The 9,518-nt window shown below is 48.1% G+C and overlaps 1 non-coding gene across 1 annotated transcript; it reads right to left on the bottom strand.

Annotated features, from left to right (window-relative positions):
• Window positions 1-9,058: 9,058 nt before the first annotated feature.
• Window positions 9,059-9,222, bottom strand: LOC147080885 (U1 spliceosomal RNA). The gene has a single exon (XR_015076983.1). It is a non-coding gene; the product is annotated as a U1 spliceosomal RNA (small nuclear RNA).
• Window positions 9,223-9,518: the final 296 nt, after the last annotated feature.

Genomic DNA, 9,518 nt, shown 5'->3' with positions numbered 1-9,518 from the left:
GATTTTTTGCCCCACACAGTGCCTCCCGACATCATTCACTGCCTCTTACCGTGTCAACGACCCATTTTAAAAAGTCACAATGTCCCTTCAATCAGAAAGTGCTGCTGCTCTAACATGTCAATTCTGTTAAAATATTGCGATATGTAATGATATTCCCTTTGAGAAAATACTGTAGTGATAAAGAACCTGCCATGCTTATTTGCATATTGCCCTTAAAAGGAAATGAACCCTCCCTCAGTAACGCAATAGCAAAATACTGCGGATGCTGGAAATCTGAAATAACAGACAACGCTGGAAAAACTCAACAGGCCAGGCAGCATCTGTGGAGAGAAAAACAGAATTAACGTTAACTCTGTTTCTCTCTCCACGATGGGGGGGGGGGGCGGCGGTGAGGAGGTCAGTAACGGGGGGGGGGGGCGGGTGGGGAGAGATCAGGAACTCAGGGGGGAGAAGGTCAGGAAATCTGGGGGGGGGGGGAAAGGTCAGGAACTTGGGGGGGAGAAGGTCAGGAACCCGCGGGGGGGGGCGGGGAGAAGGTCAGGAACTGGGGGGGTAAGATGGGTCATTTTCAGGTTGGGAAACTATAACTACTGGGGTCCCACAGGGATCAGTGCTGGGGCCTCAACTATTTACAACTATATTAGTGACTTGGATGAAGGGACCGAATATAAGGTAGCCAAATTTGCTGATGATACAAACATAGATGGGAAAACAAATTGTGTGGAGTTAACTCTGTTTCTCTCTCCACGGATGGGGGAGGGCGGGGGGGAAATCAGGAACTCAGGGGGGAGAAGGTCAGGAACTGGTGGGGGGGGGGAGAAGGTCAGGAACCCGAGGGAGGGGGGGGTGGTGGGAGAAGGTCAGGAGCCCAGGGGGGGGGAAGGTCAGAAACTCAGGGGGGGAGGTCAGGAACTCGGGTGGGGGGGTGAGAAGGTCAGGAACTCGGAGGCGAAGGCCAGGAACTCAGAGGAGGTGAGGAGGTGAGGGACTCGGTGGGGGGGGGAGAAGGTCAGGAACTTGGGGGGGGAGAAGGTCAGGAACTCGAGTGTGGGGGTAGAAGGTCAGGAACCCGGTGGGGGGGAGAAGGTCAGGAACTCGGTGGGGAGAAGGTCAGGAACTCAGGGGGTGAGGAGGTCAGGAACTCGGGGGGTGAGGAGGTCAGGAACTCAGGGGGGAGAAGGTCAGGAACTCGGTGGGGGAGAATGTCAGGAACTCAGGGGGTGAGGTGGTCAGGAACTCGGGGGGTGAGGAGGTCAGGAGCTTGGGGGAGGGAGGAGGTCAGGAACTTGTTGGGGGGGGGAACACTGTGAGAACAGTGTGGAAGGAGGAAGAACATGATCCAGGTCTAAAGGAGGGAGGGGATGAGAGCAAGAACGTGATCCAGATAGGAAGATAGATCACGTTCTCTCCCACCCTCTGTTAGACCCAGATCACAGTCTTCCACCCCCATCCCCTTTACACCTGCACCACGCTCTCCCTCTCCTCCCCCAGCAAGCCGCAGCAGTTCAAGAAGGTACCTCATGACCACCCTCTTAAGAGCAACTAGGAATGGGAAATAACTAAATGAATTTTCTTAAATGAGAGCGTATTCTGTGTCGGTCCTACAACATGCATTTTTGTGTTGTTTGCCGGACTCGACTATTCCAATGTTCCCCTAGCCAGCCCCCCATCTTCCACCCTCAATGAACTTGAGCTCATCAAAAGCTCTGCTGCCCGTGTCCTAACACGCAGCAAGTCCCGTTCACCCATCACCCCTGTGCTCATTGACCTACATTGGCTCATGTACCACCAACAATGCTCCCGCTAAGCCACGCAGCCATGCAGCTGTCTGGAAGTCCTGCGCAGGCCACTTACCGGATCTTGAATGCATGCTCAAAATTTTGAATGGGAGATTTTGCACATGTGTGAATTTTTGAATGGGCCACGCAGCCCATTAAAGGGACCGCGCAACCAAAAAAAAATTAGGGGAACATTGTCCACCAACACCTTGATTTTAAAATTCCCATCATCATGTTAAAATCCCTCCATGGCCTCACCCCTTCCAATCTGAACTCGGCAGTGTAAGCGTGTGTGTGCTCCAATCCAGGAGTGTGAGCCCTGTCTGTTCTCTGAAAGCAGTAGTGTTAGCACTGTGAGCTCAGTCGCCTGCCTGACAATGACTGGATCAAATTACACATTGCAGAGATCTTGATTACTCTCCAGCAGGCAGGATCAAATGACACATTCCAGACAAACTGTTGGGTGTGTCTTGTCTTCCAAGTGGCCCAATCAGAAAACTGGTGTTGCAAGTAGACGCGGCCTAATTTGATCCAGTGTCAGGCATTGTCAGGCAGGCTCCAGAGTTCACAGTGCTAACTCTACTGATTTCAGAGGACAGACAGGGCTCAAGCTCCTGGGTTGGAGAACACACATACACTCACACTGCCAAGTCCAGAGAACTCACAGCGTTCACACTACTGATTTCAGGGAACGTACAGTGCTCACACTCCTGAATTCAGGTCTTCATTGCTGACAGTCAGACTTCAAATTCTAATCCCTATACTCCTGATTTCACAAGAACGTCAAAAACAACCTCACAAACCTATTGTTAACATCTTTTCACATACAGAGAGCATGGTGATTCAGGGGGCAGTGACTGATACTGGGCTTAAAGTGTTAAAATATGAGGCCATGTTGTTACAACTTGGCTTGTATCCCTTGAGTTTAGAAGATTGAGGGGTGATCTAATCGAATTGTTTAAAATGTTAAATGGATTTAATAGGGTAGAGAAACGATGGGCTGGATTTTACCAACCTCGGCGGGTCCGTGGCAGGCGATGTCAGTGGTGGGTCCCGACCCTGCAGCTAGCTCCAGCCCACTGTGTAGAATTAATTTACCGTGATTGGGCTTGTTAAGCCTGCCCAGCGAGTTTCCCGGCCAACTGGAGGAAGCGGGTCTAATGACATCATTTGATGACGCGTCATCAGCCGGTTTCCTTAAAGGGACCATGGCCAACTTTAATTTGACATTTGTGCTGTCAGTGTTCTACAGCATTGAGGTGCAGCAAACACTGACAATGACTGCACAGAGGTGCAGGGCTGCACCCAGGCTCTCACCCATGACTCAAACTTCTGTGTCAGTAATCACTCCCAGCATTTTATTGCCCTTCCCTAATTGCCTTTAAAAGGTGGTGGTGAACTGCCTTCTTGAATCGCTGAGGAAGAGAATGTTTGAAGACCAGGACCTCAAACCCGGCACTAAGCTCATGGTCTATGGAGCAGTAGTGATACCTGATGTAAAAAGACTGCTGAGAGCTTGGTTTGAGTATAAAACAAGGCTTTAATCAACTGTTTCACAACCATGAGATTTCTAGTTACATCACTAGCTCCTGGTTACAGAAACATCCTGAGCAAGCTGGGCCCACGCCCGAGTATTTATACTCCTTGGATGCCGCCACCAGCTGGCCACCCAGTGTTACTTCATGAGTCATGATAAGATTCATGACAATACCCGCCCTGCTGTATGCCTCAGAGACATGGACCATGTACAGCAGGCACCTCAAAGCACTGGAGAGGTACCACCAATGCTTCCTCCGCAAGATCCTGCAAATCCATTGGCAGGATAGGCGCACCAACATCAGTGTTCTCACTCAGGCCAACATCCCCAGCATCGAAGCTTTGACCACGCTCGATCAGCTCCGATGGACGGGTCACATCGTCTGCAAGCCCGATACAAGACTCCCAAAACAAGCGCTCTACTCGGAGCTCCGACACGGCAAGAGAGCCCCAGGTGGGCAGAGGAAACGCTTCAAGGACACCCTCAAAGCCTCCTTGTAAAAGTGCAACATCCCCACCGACACCTGAGAATCCCTGGCCCAAGACCGCACAAAGTGGAGGAGAAGCATCCAGGAAGGCGCCGAACACCTCGAGTCTCTTCGCCGGGAGCAAGCGGAAGCCAAGCGCAAGCAGCGCAAGGAGCGCACGTCAACCCAAGCACCCCACCCACCCGCCCCTTCAACCACCGTCTGCCCCACCTGTGACAGAGACTGTAGGTCCCGCATTGGACTCATCAGTCACCTGAGAACTCATTTTTAATGTGGAAGCAAGTCATCCTTGGTTCCGAGGGACTGCCTAAGAAGAAGAAGATGAACCACTGCAGTCTGTGCGGTGAAGGTACTCTCCACAGATGCATCTGACTCGCTGTGTGCTTCTAGCATTTTCCGATTTTGTACATTATATTTGAACTGTAATACCACTAAATACCAACTGAGGACGCTACAGACCGATTGAATATTAAAACCAGTCAGAGGTCGTGGTTCACATTGGGACCAACAACATGGGTAGGAAGAGGGATGAGGTCCTGCAGCAAGAATTTAGGGAGCTAGGTAGCAGATTAAAGAGCAGGACCTCAAAGGTTGTAAACTCTGGATTACTCCCGGTGCCACGTGCTAGTGAGTATAGGAATAGGAGGATCGAGCAGATGAATGCGTGGCTAAAGAGTTGGTGCAGGAGGGAGGGCTTTAGTTTCCTGGATCACTGGGTCTGCTTCTGGGGAAGGTGGGACTTGTACAAGTCGGACGGGTTGCACCTGAACCAGAACGGGACAAATATCCTTGCGGGGAGGTTTGCTAGCACTGTTGGGGGGGGGGTTTAAACTAACTTGACAGGGGGATGGGATACAGAGTGGAGCTATAATAGGGGGTGATGTACAGCCAAATATAGAGGAAAAAACAAGTCAGCTTGGAAGGCAGGCTAATATGTGACAGCACAAGGGAGTAGGGCAAGGCTGGATGGCATTTATTTTAATGCAAGGAGTCTTGCGAATAAGGTGGATGAATTGAAGGTGTTGATGAACACATGGCAGTATGATATTGTTGCTATTACGGAGACATGGTTGAGAGAGGGGCAAGACTGGCAGCTCAATATTCCGGGGTATAGAATCTTCAGGCGAGACAGAGGGGGGGGGGGGGTAAAAGAGGAGGGGGCGTCGCAATATTAATTAAGGAGTCAATTACTGCTGTAAGGAGGGATGATATATTAACAGGTTCATCTAATGAGGCCATATGGGTAGAACTTAAAAACAAAAAGGGTGCAAGCACTTTGCTGGGAGTGTACTATAGGCCCCCAAACAGTCAGGGGGAGATAGAGGAACAGATATGCAGGCAAATCTCAGAGAAATGTGCAAATAATAGCGTAATAATAGTGGGGGATTTCAACTTCCCCAATATTAACAGGGATAGTCAGAGTGTGAAAGGCTTAGAGGGTGCAGAATTCTTAAAGTGCATCCAGGAGATAACACTGGCGAGCAAAATAAAGGAAAATCCTAAGGTGTTTTATAAGTATATTAAGGGCAAGAGGATAACTAGGGAAAGAGTAGGGCCCATTAGGGACCAAAGTGGCAATCTGTGTGTGGAGCCAGAAGATGTAGGTGGGGTTTTAAATAAATTTTTTGCATCTGTGTTCACTATGGAGAAGGACGATGTAGACATAGAAATCGGGCAGGGGGACTGTGATATACTTGAACATATTAGCATTGAGAGGGAGGAGGTACTAGCGGTTTTAGAAGGCTTAAAAGTGGATAAATCCCCAGGCCCGGACGAGATGTATCCCAGGCTGCTGTGTGAGGCAAAGGAGGAGATTGCAGGGGCTCTGACACAAATTTTCAAAACCTCTCTGGCCACAGGGGATGTGCCAGAGGACTGGAGAACAGCTAACATAGTACCATTATTCAAGAAGGGTAGTAGGGATAAACCAGGGAATTACAGGCCAGTGAGCCTAACATCAGTGGTAGGGAAATTATTGGAAAAAATTCTGAGGGACAGAATTAGTCTCCACTTGGAGAGGCAAGGATTAATCAGGGATAGTCAGCATGGCTTTGTCAAGGGAGGATCATGTCTGACCAATTTGATTGAATTTTTCGAGGTGGTGACTAGGTGTGTGGATGAGGGTAGTGCAGTGGATGTGGTATACATGGATTTCAGTAAGGCTTTCGATAAAGTCCCGCACAGGAGACTGGTCAAGAAGGTAAGAGCCCATGGGATCCAGGGTGCCTTGGCACATTGGATCCAAAACTGGCTTAGTGGCAGAAGGCAGAGGGTGATGGTCGAAGGTTGTTTTTGTGACTGGAAGCTTGTGTCCAGTGGGGTACTGCAGGGATTGGTGCTGTTTGTGGTCTACATTAATGATTTGGATGTGAATGTAAAAGGTATGATCAGTAAGTTCGCAGATGACACGAAAATTGGTGGGGTGGTAAATAGCGAGGAGGGTAGCCTCAGTCTGCAGGACGATATAGATGAGTTGGTCAGATGGGCGGAACAGTGGCTAATGGAATTTAACCCTGAAAAGTGTGAGGTGATGCATTTTGGAGGGACTAACAAGGCAAGGGAATACACAATGAATGGTAAGACCCTAGGAAAGACAGAGGATCAGAGGGACCTTGGTGTGCATGTACATAGATCCCTGAAGGCAGCAGAACAGGTAGATAAGGTGGTTAAAAAGGCATATGGGATACTTGCCTTCATTAGCTGAGGCACAGAATATAAGAGCAGGGAGGTTATGATGGAGCTGTACAAAACGCTGGTTAGGCCACAGCTGGAATACTGTGTGCAGTTCTGGTCGCCACACTACAGGAAGGATGTGATTGCTTTGGAGAGGGTGCAGAGGAGATTCACCAGGATGTTACCTGGGCTGGAGCGCTTCAGCTATGAAGAAAGACTGGACAGGCTGGGGTTGTTTTCCTTGGAGCAGAGAAGGCTGAGGGGGGACCTGATTGAGGTGTACAAAATTATGAGGGGCATAGATAGAGTAGATAGAAAGGAACTTTTTCCCTTAGTAGAGGGGTCAATAACAAGGGGGCATAGATTCAAGGTAAGGGGCAGGAGGTTTAGAGGGGATTTGAGGAAGAACTTTTTCACCCAGAGGGTGGTTGGAATCTGCAACTCACTGCCTGAAAGGGTGGTAGAGGCAGGAACCCTCACAACATTCAAGAAGCATTTGGGTGAGCACTTGAAATGCCATAGCATACAAGGCTACGGACCAAATGCTGGAAAATGGGGTTAGATTAGACAGGGCTTGATGGCAGGCGTGGATGCGATGGGCCAAAGGGCCTCTTTCTGTGCTGTATAACTCTATGACTCTATGACAATAGCAAAATACTGCGGATGCTGGAAATCTGAAATAACGGACAACGCTGGAAAAACTCAGCAGGTCAGGTAGCATCCGTGGAGAGAGAAACAGAATTAACGTTAACTCTGTTTCTCTCTCCACGATGGGGGGGGGGGGGCGGCGGTGAGGAGGTCAGTAACGGGGGGGGGGAGGTGGGGAGAGATCAGGAACTCAGGGGGGAGAAGGTCAGGAAATCGGGGAGGAGAAGGTCAGGAACTTGGGGGGGAGACGGTCAGGAACCCGGGGGAGATGAAGGTCAGGAACTGGGGGGGTAAGATGGGTCATTTTCAGGTTGGGAAACTATAACTACTGGGGTGCCACAGGGATCAGTGCTGGGGCCTCAACTATTTACAATCTATATTAGTGACTTGGATGAAGGGACCGAATGTAAGGTAGCCAAATTTGCTGATGATACAAACATAGATGGGCAAACAAATTGTGTGGAGGACACAAAAAATCTCCAAAGGGATATAGATAGGCTCAGTGAGTGGGCAAAAATCTGGCAGATGGAGTTTAATGTGGGTTATCCACTTTGGTAGGAAAAATAAAAAAGTAAAATGCTGAGGAATAGATGGATCTGGGTACCTTTGTACATGAATCACAAAACGTTAGCATGCAGCTACAGCAAGTAATTAGGAAGGCCAATGGAGTGTTGGCCTTTATTGCAAAGTAGGGAAGTCCTGTTACAACTGTATGGGGCATTGGTGAGACCACACCTGGAGTGCTGCGTAGTTTTGGTCTCCTTATTTAAGGAAGGATATACTTGCATTAGAGGCAGTTCAGAGAAGGTTCACGAGGTTGATTCTGGAGATGAAGGCGTTATCTTATGAAGAAATTTTGGGCCTATACTCATTTGCGTTTAGAAGAATCAGAGGGAATCTTATTGAAACATATAAGAATCTGAAGGGGCTTGACAGGGTAGATGCAGAGAGGATGTTTCCCCTCGTGGGGAAATCTAGAACTAGGGGGCATAATTTCAGAACAAGGGGGCACCCATTTAATTTGGAAATTAGGAGGAATTTCTTCTCTCAGAGGATGGTGAATCATTGGAATTCTCTTCCCCAGAGAGCTGGGGAGGCTCGGGCATTGAATATATTTAAGGTGGGGATAGACAGATTTTTGAAAGGTAAGGGAGTCAAGGGTTATTGGGAGCGGGCAGGGAAGTGGAGGTGAGGCCAAGATCAGATCAGCTATGATCTTATTGAATGGTGGAGCAGGCTCGAGGGGCCAAATGACCTACTCCTGCCCCTATGTCTTATTTGTCTTTTGTAATTAGGGATGGGCAATAAATGCTGGTCTTGCCAATGATACCAGGAATGATGAAAAAAAATGCCAGCAGACGCACGATGGGCCGAATGGCTTCCTTCTATGCTGTACCAGTCTATAGGTAGTTAATAACAACTTGTATTTATATAGCGCCTTTAACATAGTAAAACATGCCAAGGCACTGCACAGGAGTATTTTAAGACAAAAAAATTTGACAACATTGAACATTTTGCCAAAGTCCAGAGTTGGCATGCAGCTTTGAAAATATTGTGGTGTGGACTTACTAGTGTGAATAATGTAGAGTTTTTATACAAAATGCGTAATTTCTTAGTTGTAGAGATCCATTCCCTTAGAATAGAAATGTGAGCACTTTGATTGCTTATCAGAAGATTAATGTATGACCTGTTGAGTTGTTTCTTAGCATTGAGTCTTGTGGAGGAAGGTTCTCTTGTATAACAGCTCCCTCTGTTGGAAATAAAGTGAAGTTAAGGTGAAAACAAAATTAGCTAAAATAACATTATAGTTAATTTATAGTTGCAAAAACGCTGTAAAATGATGGCAAGAACGTGATTGGAACAACAAACATATGTGTACTGGAAAGAACAGCTATCCCAACATGAAAAATAGTCCATCTATTCTTGGTTATGAATCAGGGGAGAGCGCGAACGCAGTCCCCCACTACCACAAATTTTGCAGTCGAGTATCCCGCATTTGGGGACATCGCAGGCGTCAGCACACCCGAAGTGCAATGGGTTAGCCTCGTCCTGGGAGAACCACCTTCTTGATCATGGTCTCTCCCCTGCCAGGTAAGTATGATTTTTTGCCCCACACAGTGCCTCCCGACATCATTCACTGCCTCTTACCGTGTCAACGACCCATTTTAAAAAGTCACAATGTCCCTTCAATCAGAAAGTGCTGCTGCTCTAACATGTCAATTCTGTTAAAATATTGCGATATGTAATGATATTCCCTTTGAGAAAATACTGTAGTGATAAAGAACCTGCCATGCTTATTTGCATATTGCCCTTAAAAGGAAATGAACCCTCCCTCAGTAACGCAATAGCAAAATACTGCGGATGCTGGAAATCTGAAATAACAGACAACGCTGGA

Source organism: Somniosus microcephalus, unplaced genomic scaffold, assembly GCF_052327205.1.
Source record: "Somniosus microcephalus isolate GS21.2 unplaced genomic scaffold, FLI_Smic_1.0 scaffold1039, whole genome shotgun sequence".
Taxonomy (NCBI): Eukaryota; Metazoa; Chordata; class Chondrichthyes; order Squaliformes; family Somniosidae; genus Somniosus; species Somniosus microcephalus.
Note: the sequence above shows the minus strand (reverse complement) of the source record. Positions and strands in the feature narration are given on the sequence as shown.